The 12,074-nt window shown below is 50.0% G+C and overlaps 1 protein-coding gene across 2 annotated transcripts in view; it reads right to left on the bottom strand.

The window, feature by feature from the left end:
• LOC125037765 (semaphorin-2A-like) overlaps nucleotides 1-12,074 on the bottom strand; it is a 775,566-nt gene that overhangs the window by 75,324 nt on the left and 688,168 nt on the right. The window lies entirely within an intron of this gene.

Raw genomic sequence — 12,074 nt, 5'->3', positions numbered from 1 at the left:
TGTTATAAAACTATTTTAATCCATAAAGTTACAACACCCATTTCTAACCTGAGTACACCACATTTCCAAACATTGAAAACAATAAGTTCAAATTGAAAACGGACAAACTTAAAACGGAACAACAGACAGCAGAAAATGACAACGGACAATGGGACAGCATCCTAAAGCTTAACGAGCTGGAGCCCCTAATCTTAGTGGTGAGCATCGGGTAATAAGACTTACATAATGCACACGCCAGACACGGACTCCCCCGAGCCTTGCAACCGCCGCTCCTGCCCCGTCACCCGCCTCAGACACGCCACCTTTATTGTGCTCAATACACTTGGATGTGCCAACGATACAAGATGTTTGCATACTTAGAGTGGAGAAGTTAGAAACAGGTCGTGGCTACGGAGAGCCGAAGGCAAGGTAGAGACCGGGGAGGTTACAGAGGAAGACTAGGAGAAGAGGGAAAGGGAGAGGGAAGGGGAGAGGGAAGGGGAGAGGGAAGGGGAGAGGGAAGGGGAGAGGGAAGGGGAGAGGGAAGGGGAGAGGGAAGGGGAGAGGGAAGGGGAGAGGGAAGGGGAGAGGGAAGGGGAGAGGGAAGGGGAGAGGGAAGGAAGAAGGTGGTGGAGCAAAAGAATAAGGAGGAGAAAGAAAAGAGAAAAGGGAAGAGGAAGGAGAGGAGAAAAAAAGAGGGGGAAGAGGGGATGGGGAGAGAAAAAAGTAGGGACAAGAAGAACAAGTAGGGGGGAAGGTGGGAGGAAGAAGAGGAAGAGGGGGGGTAGTAGTAGGACAACAACAACGATAGTAGAAGATGAAATGGGGCAAAGATAGAAGAGGAGGACAAGGCCGCTGATGTAGCAGCACCAACGACAGCTGACAGCTGTGTAATGGAACAGTCAGCCTACACCACAGAAGAGAATGAGCTGGCTCGGGGGCGGGAAGCAGAGGTGCCAGAGTCCCCAGTCGACTGCTTAACAACAGGTGCGGTAGCTCTAATTTCGCTCTTGACCTTGATCACGCATTTTGTCTCTAACCTCCGTGGAAAAAAGCCATGTTGCCTATTTACCTCTCACTGACACATGGTAGACAGGTGGAGTAACGCTGAGACCCAAGTCAATATGTAAGGACAAGGCTACTCTGAGGGTGACGGTGGAGTCAAGGGCGTAGCAAGGGCGATGGCCGAGCGGAGTAAGAGTGGCCTCCCAAGGGTGAGCGTGCCGACCAGCCTCGACTGGTAGGATGGACAAGTTGGAGCTGGCAGGCAACACACGCCCTCGACATGGCCGAATTGTCCACCTGGCCCGCGGATCGGGTTACTTCGATTTGTTTGATCGCTGAAACACCCACAGCTGCCTCGGGTCCCTTTATGCACTCTCACGTGGACATCAGAACTTACAGACACACAGACAGACAGACAAATAAAGAGGGGAAGTCAGATGGAGACACACCATACACAAACGAACGTTTATCCAAGCCAGCACACACAAGCGGTATAAAACAATACATAGAGAAACTTAACCTGTGCATGACACGCAGCGATCGAACGTGAAATCTTATCTCCGGGCGGAAGGGCGCGCCTCCGGCTCGAGCCCGACAGGCCTGTCTCCGGCAGTACCGTCCGTCGCGCCGATGCCCGTCCTCTTACGCCGTCCCGCCGAGCACCTCCGTAGCGGTGCCTCCGTCAATCTCCGGATGCTCAGTCACGAATAAATCATCATTATAAAATTTAATAACCTAGACGAGAGCCCTTGTTATACAATTAAGCCAAGGCTCATTAACCTAGCTAATAACTCCGTGTGCCTTTTGCGCATAGGGAAATAGAGGGAGAGGGGGAGGAGGGCGCGGGGATAAAGCTAGAATTGGACTACAAAAAGACAGACTTCATTAGCGTGGAGCGGTTGCTGAGCGTGGAACGGCGTGCAGCGACCCGGCCGCAGCGGGCCACCGAGGGACTAATTTCATCCCACGCTTTGTACGAGTGCCAATAAAGCCGCCGTATTAAACCACATACTGCAAAATGTTCCAGTTCCATTTCTTATGTTCGCTTGTAATGACTACCAATGTGCCGAGGGCTTCATTTTGATACGTTAATACAGCTCCCATTTCTCTCTTTCCCCGCAAACGCCACGGCGCCTGCAACTACTCGGCCGCAGTTCTCTGCTGCTGCGTCGGCAGCAGGCGCTCGTCCACGGACGGAGGTCTACCCGCTGAGGGGGACGAAGGCAAATCAAGGCGGCGACAGTCAGCGAGGCCGACAGCGAGACCACCTCTGACCGGACTTCGCGACCGCCCGAGCAACGCCTCCGTGATCCGCCCACGGACCCAGTGCGAGGGCCGGGCTTACCGGACAACATCCCATTGTCGAGCCGCGGTGCCACGCAGCGATCGCGGGGCAGGCACAAACAAGGTCTAGGCACAAAGGCGGCGTGTAGCGGCCTTTCCGCACAATACCAGGCTTCTCGGAGAGGATAAAAATCGCCCGGGAGACGCACGTGTGACTTTCGAAGGCATGAAGGGTCGATTGCTTCCCAGTTGAATTCCCTCAACGTTTTTTGTTTTTTTTTCCAGAAATAATCCCGTAACGAGATACCTGATGAAGTGTTTACAATCTCTGAAATTCAAGGTCACGGGGAAGAAATGCTTACACCCATCCACCCACTCAATTACGTCGAACAATTTAAGTTGAACAATTTTCGACTAGACCATAAACGGTCCATTAACCACGGACAACCGTTCAAAAATCTTAGGTAAACGATTTCATGTGAACAGTTCCCTTCTTGCTCGCTATTTCCGCTACTGCTACTATTGTTGACACAAGAGTCGCTGATCTTAATAATCTTGTAGTACGGTTTGTTTGGGCATTTGTGGCTCTGACGTCGGAGGCTGTCCGAATGGTATTCACGAGAAGAGCATCAGTAACTCTCTCTCATGGATATCCTGTGTAAGACGTTCTCTCACTTTTTCAGTCATCATCATTATTATCATTACATTCTATCAAGTTCTAGATGTCAATACGAGAAATTGGAAGATCAAATTTGCAAGTCATTACTTCAATAATACTGAGAATCGTTATGATAAAACGGCAATTTTGAAAATTGCCATGCTAATCGAATTCAGGTATCAGCATATCTAATCTACAGAAACACCTCTGACACCCACATTTGGTAGAATAAATGAATACAGCAGACCAACTAAAATCAGCGCAAAATGTTTACTGTATAAATTATTAAAACAAATGTAGAAAAATATGTAAAAAAAAGACAAACTGCTAGATAAAACCGAGCCAATAATCACATCACGGAAGATGATACGATACGACCACTTTATTAAGCTCCATTAACTCCAATTTACAAATCAACTTCGATTACAATTAAGTGGGGCATCATTGACTATACACCATAACCTCTGAATCTCTTCATATACGTATACATCTGAATCTGCATATCTATTTATCGCCTACTACGCGCGCACATAAATATAAACACACACAGCAAACAAACACTACATAACATATATAAGCACGTAACCCCCTTCACACACACACACACACACACATATACACACAAGCACAAACACCTGTCAATCTAGCGATGACATCACCGACAATGGCGATAAGTAATCATCAGACGCACGGTGTGTGACGACTCCTGACTGCCTCCCCCTCCCCCTCCCCCTCCCCATTCCCCAACACACGAGGCGAGGGCCGAGCAGCGCGCAGGAACACAGGAACCGGTCAACAAACAAAGGAAATTAACTCTGGACTTGGGCCACACAAAGCAGCGAAACAGGAAATCGATGACCCTCAACAGGGGAAAAAAAAAGTGTCAAAGTTTGCGTGGCGAAGAAACTCGGGAAGGAAAAGAGGAAAGAAAAGAAGGGGGGAAAGAGTAATGACGGTGGAAACGATGGGGGAGAGAGTGAGCAGTCATGGGGACACGGTAATGAGGGTGCGAGGGCAGTGTGTGGGCGTGGGATGTGGGGAAAGGAGGAAAACGATAGGGTGTCGGATGAGGGAGGGTAGACCTTGGGATGAAAGGGAGGGAGGGCGTGGGATGGGAGAGGGATAAGAAAGGGATGGGGAAGGGCAAGGGGTATAGGGGGAGGAGGAGGGATTGGGAGGGAGGGATGAGCGAGGGTTGGGGAATGGGGGGAGGATTGGGCAATGAGGGAATAAATGGGCTAGGGTTGGGGAATTGGGGGAGTGATGAGCGAGGGTTTGGGGAAAGGGGGAAGGAATGGACAAGGGTTTGGGGGAAGGGGGAAGGAATGGGCAAGGGTTTGGGAAAGGGGGAAGGAATGGGCGAGGGATTAGGGAAAGGGGAAAGGAATGGGCGAGTGTTAGGGAAAAGAATGGCGAAAAATTAAGGAAGGAAGGTTGATTGTGTGAGCAAGGGAGCAGCAAGGCGGGCGGGGAGGAAAGGCGAGGGCGCGATGTTGCTCTCCCTAACAACCCCGCATCTCTTCTCCCTTCCGCCCCGACCGGAAATAAAGACATCACCTCTTCCCACTCCTCATTCTGCCGTGGCGATGCCCCGCGCATGCCCCCCAAGGCGCCCTCTCATGCCACACAGCGCCTTCCCCATCTGGTGGGCGGGTGGAGGGGCGAGCGGACAAACGCCCCACGCTGCGTAAATCCACTCAGCACAGCATAACTCGGAGGTCAAGTTGCACTTTTTAATATCAACAAGCCCAAGATCCCCCCTTTAGTCCCTGTCCCCGACAAAGCTTTGTGCACAGACATTATTGCCCTACAGCTGCCTCCTCTAGATAAACCCGAGCAGTATTTACCAAGACTTTCTTCAATCAATCGTTGCAGCGATACTGCCAGTCATTTTACGGGCGTTTGCCATCTCGTAAATTCAGACTTATCTTCCCGCGAACGTCATTACAGCCTGCTTCCTATGCAAATCTGTCGTAACATATGCACTGTCGTCGCCTCTGTCGATATTTATACCAGTTCCTTTTCGTCCTTTTCCATCCGCCTCTCCTCCTCCCGCGCCTCCCTCCTCGGCACAGGCAGACCTTTCCTGGCGAGATCCTCGCCCTCTTCCTCAGAAAAGCAAGACATCCGAAGCCTCTTCCGCTGCCCCTGACAGACGCCTCGCCGTCGGAGAGGCCGCAAGCACAAAATCAGTGGCGTGGAGATATTGCTTGGAGGCGTGTTGTTACAGATGCAGACAGGATGAGGAGGTATTAAGAGTGCGGTTGTGGAGTACGAGGGTGACGGCCGCGTGGGGATGAGCGCGAGGGCGTGGGCTGAGGGCGGGGGTTGAGGGGGGAGGAGGGAGGGGGGGAAGGGAAGGGGAGTACACTGATTTATCACCGGAGATCACCACTCACGCACGCGGGCGCTCCCAATGCTGCCGTATCTGCCCTGGGCCATGCTGTCCTCCCGCTGGGGACACGATCGCGGGGAAGGTTTCAGGGTTGGGGCTCTCGTCGCCACCGGGGAATGGAGTGAGACGATCCACAATCGGAGGACCTAAATCCTCCGGCCTCCCGCGCCGTCACGCCTCCCGCCCTCGCAGCCCGCTGCGGCCCCTTCAACTTCACTTCCGCTGTCAATTTCTTCCATAAAACTTCACGCTAGAGAATACAACTTTTTCCAGTCCACACGAAACCACTATATAATCGAATCATCCACCGCACGCCACCTAGCAGCCTACCACGCCCTCGCACTGCAGCCGCCACACCGCCCTCACACGGTTCAAAGACCGCTACATCAATGCATACAACACACAAACTTTACGGGGCAATGCGCATTTCTACATACAGCCCAACATACAAGCAAACGTGCGCATGCACTTAATCGCAGAATAGCATACAAGCTTATCAATTATTCTAGTTTATATAAAAATAAACAAATGCCTTCTGCGTGGCCCTTCAGCTGGGTGGTCGGTGCCGCAGCTGAGATCAAGGAGTCATGAGCAACAGATGGTGCTTCTCTTACTGCAGCTGCCACTCCCGCTCACGCCCCCGCCGCCTCGGGCTGCCTACCTGCACATCCATCCCACGATCATGCATCTGGAATTACGCCATCGGCAATGACGCTCGCTCACTCTTACTATGTTGCGCTTTATCTCCATCGTCGCACTTTAATTCCTTCGCGAAGAACGATCTCACGGGAACACACGCCTTTGCCTTTTGTCTCTCCAGACTGCAGACTGCGCTATGATCGAGGGAAAATTTAAATGCCACCCTGAACATTTGACATTCTCACAATTATGCAGAAAAGAATTCTAGTGCCATGTCATATGCGATTAGCCGTGATAGCCGTCATAATCCTAAAGACGTGTTAAACCGATTTCATCCGATACATTTAATTCATCCAATGAAAGCACGTTAAATCTCCATTCGCCTGGGGCTAACTGCCAATAAAAATACGGCCAGAGCTCACTGTACGACTAACAAGCTCGCCATTTTCCCCTCGCCAGCCTACAGTGTTCTCTCCGAGGAATGACTACACGCTCGACGTTGTATTCGAAATGACCTCGGCACATCTACCGACACTGGCAAGACAGGGAAAAAAGTGAGAGAGAGAAAAAAACAAACACTTATACAACCCCATTCCGACATCAGCCCTTCAATCTTAATCCCGCCCGATGGTTACTTCTTTTCACTCTTTTGTTCATCATGAAATTGCAATCCGTACCCCCCCCCCCCTAACCAGGAGCTGCAAGATCCGCTGCAACAAGAGGCCCTTCAAGAGGCTCTGAGAGGCCGGCCCATCCAGCATCAAGTGGTGCTCCCTCGGCGCTGCTGCCATTACACGCCACCGAACACACCATCAGCCAGCAAGGAGGCCTCCAAGGATGGAATCATTTCTATATAAAAATGAAACAGGAAAAGGTGAAAACGCAGGAGGCGACAGGCAAGGAATGGAGAGACGGGTGATTAGGAAGAGTTAAGCGAGATGGAGTAGAAAGTGAGATAAAAACGAAGGAAGGAGGGGAAAATAAGCAAAACGAAAGAAGCCGAGATATGAGAGATGAGGAGAGAGAGGGAGGGGGGGGGGGAGGTAAAGGGGAGGGCTATGCGATATGGGCAAGGGAGGTTATGGAAGGGAAATAAAGGACACAAAACACAGGTATGGGGTGGACAAATTGAACAGTTAGGGGTAAAATAGGAAGAAGAGGGGGGAAAGGAGGAGGAGGAAGAAGAGAGGTAAAAGGAGGAGGAGGAGGAGGAGGAGGAGGAGGTGGAGGAGGAGGAAGAGAGAGGAAAGGAGGAAGGGGAGGAAGAAGAGAGGGAAAAGGAGGAGGGGGAGGAAGAAGAGAGGGAAAAGGAGGAGGGGGAGGAAGAAGAGAGGGAAAAGGAGGAGGGGAGGAAGAAGAGAGGGAAAGGAGGAGGGGAGGAAGAAGAGAGGGAAAAGGAGGAGGGGGAGGAAGAAGAGAGGGAAAAGGAGGAGGGGGAAGAAGAAGAGAGGGAAAAGGAGGAGGGGGAAGAAGAAGAGAGGGAAAAGGAGGAGGGGGAGGAAGAAGAGAGGGAAAAGGAGGAGGGGGAGGAAGAAGAGAGGGAAAAGGAGGAGGGGGAGGAAGAGGGGGAAAAGGAGGAGGGGGAGGAAGAAGAGAGGGAAAAGGAGGAGGGGGAGGAAGAAGAGAGGGAAAAGGAGGAGGGGGAGGAAGAGGGGGAAAAAGAGGAGGGGGAGGAAGAAGAGAGGAAAAAGGAGGAGGAGGAAGAAGAGGGGGAAAAGGAGAAGGAGGAAGAAGAGGGGGAAAAGGAGGAGGAAGAAGAGGGGAAAAAGGAGGAGGAGGAAGAAGAGGGGGAAAAGGAGGAGGAGGAAGAAGAGGGGGAAAAGGAGGAGGAGGAAGAAGAGGGGGAAAAGGAGGAGGAGGAAGAAGAGGGGGAAAAGAAGGAGGAGGAAGAAGAGGGGGAAAAGAAGGAGGAGGAAGAAGAGGGGGGGGAAGAAGGAGGAGGAAGAAGAAGGAGGAGGAAGAAGGAGGAGGAAGAAGAAGGAGGAGGAAGAAGAAGGAAGAAGAAGGAGGAGGAAGAAGAAGGAGGAGGAAGAAGAAGGAGGAGGAAGAAGGGGGGGGGGAGAAGGAGGAGGAAGAAGAGGGGGAAAAGAAGGAAGAGGAAGAAGAGGGGGGAAAGAAGGAAGAGGAAGAAGAGGGGGGAAAGAAGGAGGAGGAAGAGGAGGGGGAAAAGAATGATGAAGGAAATGAAAGGGCATGGAAATAAGGGGAAAAAACTTTCTTGTACTCTCAGCTCTCAACAGCCTTCTCCCTCATCCTTCCCAGCGCACCCCGCCGAGCGCCGGCGCTATCCTCACTTTTCTTCGCTTTTCTTCTCCCTCTCTGTCTGTCTTCCCACCCTTTCGGCGCTTATCTAGCGACTCCTCCTGCTGGCGGCGCCGCTCCGGGCAACCGAGAGATCGTATTACGGCAAGAAGGGCGAGTATCTTCAGGACCGTGTACCCTCTCGACCAAACTGCGACTTGTATATACACAAACATCAAAATGTTAAACACCAGAAAAAAAAAGAAAAAAAGAAAAAAAGAAAATGCCGGCATCACGTCAGCCCTTGACAGCGCCACCTCTGTAGGCGTAAGAGTGAACGTCGATATGTAATGTATATGCAAGGGGGTGCGTGTGTTTATATAATCTTTACACTCCGGCATAAAATTACCACCGCGCTCCATTTAGCTGTCAAGTTATTTGTTCAAGCGGTCTCAAGCATTCGATCTTCAATTGCAAACGAAGAAGTCGCAGGTACGAGTCACATGTCCCTGTGTACATACTTCACATTACATCCCCCTCGCTATTTTCAGAGACGTGTGAGACGAGAGAGAGAGAGAGAGAGAGAGAGAGAGAGAGAGAGAGAGAGAGAGAGAGAGAGAGAGAGAGAGAGAGAGAGAGAGAGAGAGAGAGAGAGAGAGAGAGAGAGAGAGTGAGAAGCAGAAAAAAGAAAGGGGGGTGAGACAGACAGAAACAGTAAAGAGAGCTCTAATACAGACCGACCAACCGATGGACAGACAGGCAGGCAGGCATGAAGACACAGACATACACAAAAGGACTCTGAAGGAAAGGTTTAGGGACCCTCTACAAGGAGTCCTGCTATCTTAGGCCACATTCAGATAACAAGGTTCAATGGCCGTTAGCTGGGACAATGAGCACTGTAACGTGTGTTCATTATTCCGGCGCCGAGCGCTGCTGTGCTCGCCCCCATGAACGCAACACTCGCTCCCTCAATTAACTGTTTAATTCACTTCATACTTCCATTAACTGATCTTCTAAGTAAACAAAGTCCAGCTACACATTACAAAATTTAATTAATAGTTTACACTTATCTGCATTACCATTCTGTCGACCTCCGTTTTAGGCTAAGCACACTTCCGAAATTAAAGAGTGAAAACAGGCGCAACTTTTTAAAAGTACTTGTAATAACTCGTGCAAGGAGTGAAAGCGAGTCTGCAACGAGATGGCTTGGAGATTGGCGCTCGGTATACTCTGCAACTCTCATTGCAGGGACAGATGGCAGACGGGGGAGAGATCGTATCAGCTTTGATGATACGAGAAGCCCAACTAAGAGCGACCAACCTTTTCGGCCTTTTATTGGCAGCAGTAAAAATCAGGAACATTATGTATCTTAAAATGTATTCAATCAAACAGCTGCTTATACGAAAGCCCAAGAAAAGTAATCGAATCGGCTCTTCAAAAGGGAAGACGATAACGGTTCCACTCGGGTTGATTCATTCGACCAAGATATGTGGGCTAACGACCAAGGACACGAGAGTTCAGGTGGATTGTGGCTCTCGACGCTACAGCCTAATTAGCAATCTCTCGTTATTGATTGGTACTGACTCTCGCCCAAATGGTATTTGACTCTCACTCCCTCGATCTCTCACTATACATACACAAATCTCCCGTCCGGGTTAAGAGATAGGAGCTTAGCCTCAGGGTGCCGAGAGCCGCCACCAACACGCTCTTCACACTCCATTTCCCTTTCCGCGGATTTGCGCTGAATAAACACTTCGTATTCCTAATAGCACAATCGATAAATCATTCATAGGCCCACCAACACCCACCCAGTGGCTGGCCCGGCACAACAGCCCCTCATCTCGGCGGACTTATCCGTCCAAGTCCCCGCGTTCCCTCGCCGCGCTTGTGTGAGGACGCAGCTCATTATCGCCTCTCGCGACGTGGAGTCGCGCCACCATAATGACTGCATCAGCATTAGAATGGTGTAAGCAGCGCCTGCTTAACTAGTCCAGTGATGGTAGCTCGGATAAGGCTATGGCCGTTTCTAGCTGCACCAAGCGACTCCTGGGTGCATTCCCGAGTATCTCACGCGCACTCCCTCCGCACGACTCGGCTGGCATATCTTACCACTGCAGTTGGTACGCCACACACAGACACTAGATGAAGCCATACCGAAGATTGCAATTTCATCCACTCATTGGATATGTTATTCCCTAAACTTTTCCTTACAGAAACTATTAATTCTGTCCTACATAACAAAAAAAAAACACCATCCATACTTCACGCCCCAGAAATAATTACGCAAGTGGCTAACCAATCAGTCTGGATCGCTTCGTATGGCTTACTTGGAAGAAAATTGCAAAATGAAACTGTTCCGAGAAAAGCACAAAGAAAATCGCCTAGTTTCTTCACTACCACCGCTTCTTTTTCACACGTATAGCTATAAAGGAATAGACAGGACAATGCATATTCTCCTGTCTTCATTCAGTACCATTTTCGTTTCAAGAAACCTGATTACCAGTAACAAAAGATACCTGTAAATGCTCTGCCAGAACAACGAGACTCAAAAGAAGGAACCACAAAAAACTGACATACGTAAAACAACAAATAAATGAAATTAAAAAATAAGCTGAAATAAATACATGATAAAAAAGCAAAAGGTTTTCAAATACAAATAGAAATCTCGCCTTGCCTACGGGCTGCCTAACACGACCAAGGGAGAATGGAACAACATGAAATGTCGGACGGAATCGGACATAATCAAATAATGTTCAGGTATGAAGCCCCGGAACACGCACGCATCGTTGGCAGTACTCGAGCCTCGATTCTTGCTCTCCCTAGCGCGTACCGCATGTTGTTTCACATGTACCCTGCGCCAACCCAATTATCTGGGCTTCTGGATACGAAAGAAACTCCTCCATCTTCAACGTATGTGACAAAAGGGCTTCAACACCAGTGTCGTTTTCTTTGAGTGCGTTACATTACATCTGGGCCCTACTTCGACAATAACTTGATTCGCAGAAGTCACCACGGCCTGGTCCTCGCACAGCTTTCTACTTCCTTGGCCAGCTTGCTTTCCGCTGATAAATGCAATCAGAAGCTCCTCGCGCTTCACTGCGTCTGTCTGCTAAAATCATTGTGCTTGGCGGCAAAAAAGTTACAATCCATAAACTAGCTGCTATTTTCGGTAATATCACTGTGCCTACTGTATGTATGTTGAAGGATCGTATAATTCATACATTGCAATTTTATCACTGTGGATACACCCTAACGTGGAAAAAAGATACTTCTCGTCTACCGAGATGCGTGCAACAAGCGAGTAAAAAAAACTTTGCTACTAAAAGACTACAGCAAACTTTGATCTGCAATTATACTAATGGATAACCGCAGATCAGGGCACCGAGGGCCGGCAAGTCAGAGCACAGAGTTGTCAAGAGATCAGAGGAATTAAGTTGATGCAACGAAGATTTAGAAAGCAACGTATCGTCAGAAAATGCGAGGAGTGTCAAGTGTGCACGGCAGCTGCAGAGTACACAGGTTGGTGTTTACGAAGAACTGGTGTGGCGGTGAAGAATGAGGTGGAGGGGGGGAGGGAGCGGGCATACTGGGTGGCGTCTATATAATGAAAGGGTTAGGCTTGGAGAGTAAAGAGCAGTTAAGGAGACTCGCGTACAAGGTGGTGTTTAAAGCGAAGAGACTGAATGGTGGTGATGGTGTGGCACAGCGGCGGGGAAATGTGCTGACAAGGATAGTTAGGACTGGCCGAGGAACCTGACGCCTATGAATCCTGGTGGCACATTACGACACACATTTCAACTGGCGTAACTGCAGCGTATCACACTCCGCCTGCAGTGTGAACCCCTCGGTGCCGCTCGGTCATGTTGGTACCGA

This window comes from Penaeus chinensis, chromosome 24, assembly GCF_019202785.1.
Source record: "Penaeus chinensis breed Huanghai No. 1 chromosome 24, ASM1920278v2, whole genome shotgun sequence".
Classification (NCBI taxonomy): Eukaryota; Metazoa; Arthropoda; class Malacostraca; order Decapoda; family Penaeidae; genus Penaeus; species Penaeus chinensis.
Note: the sequence above shows the minus strand (reverse complement) of the source record. Positions and strands in the feature narration are given on the sequence as shown.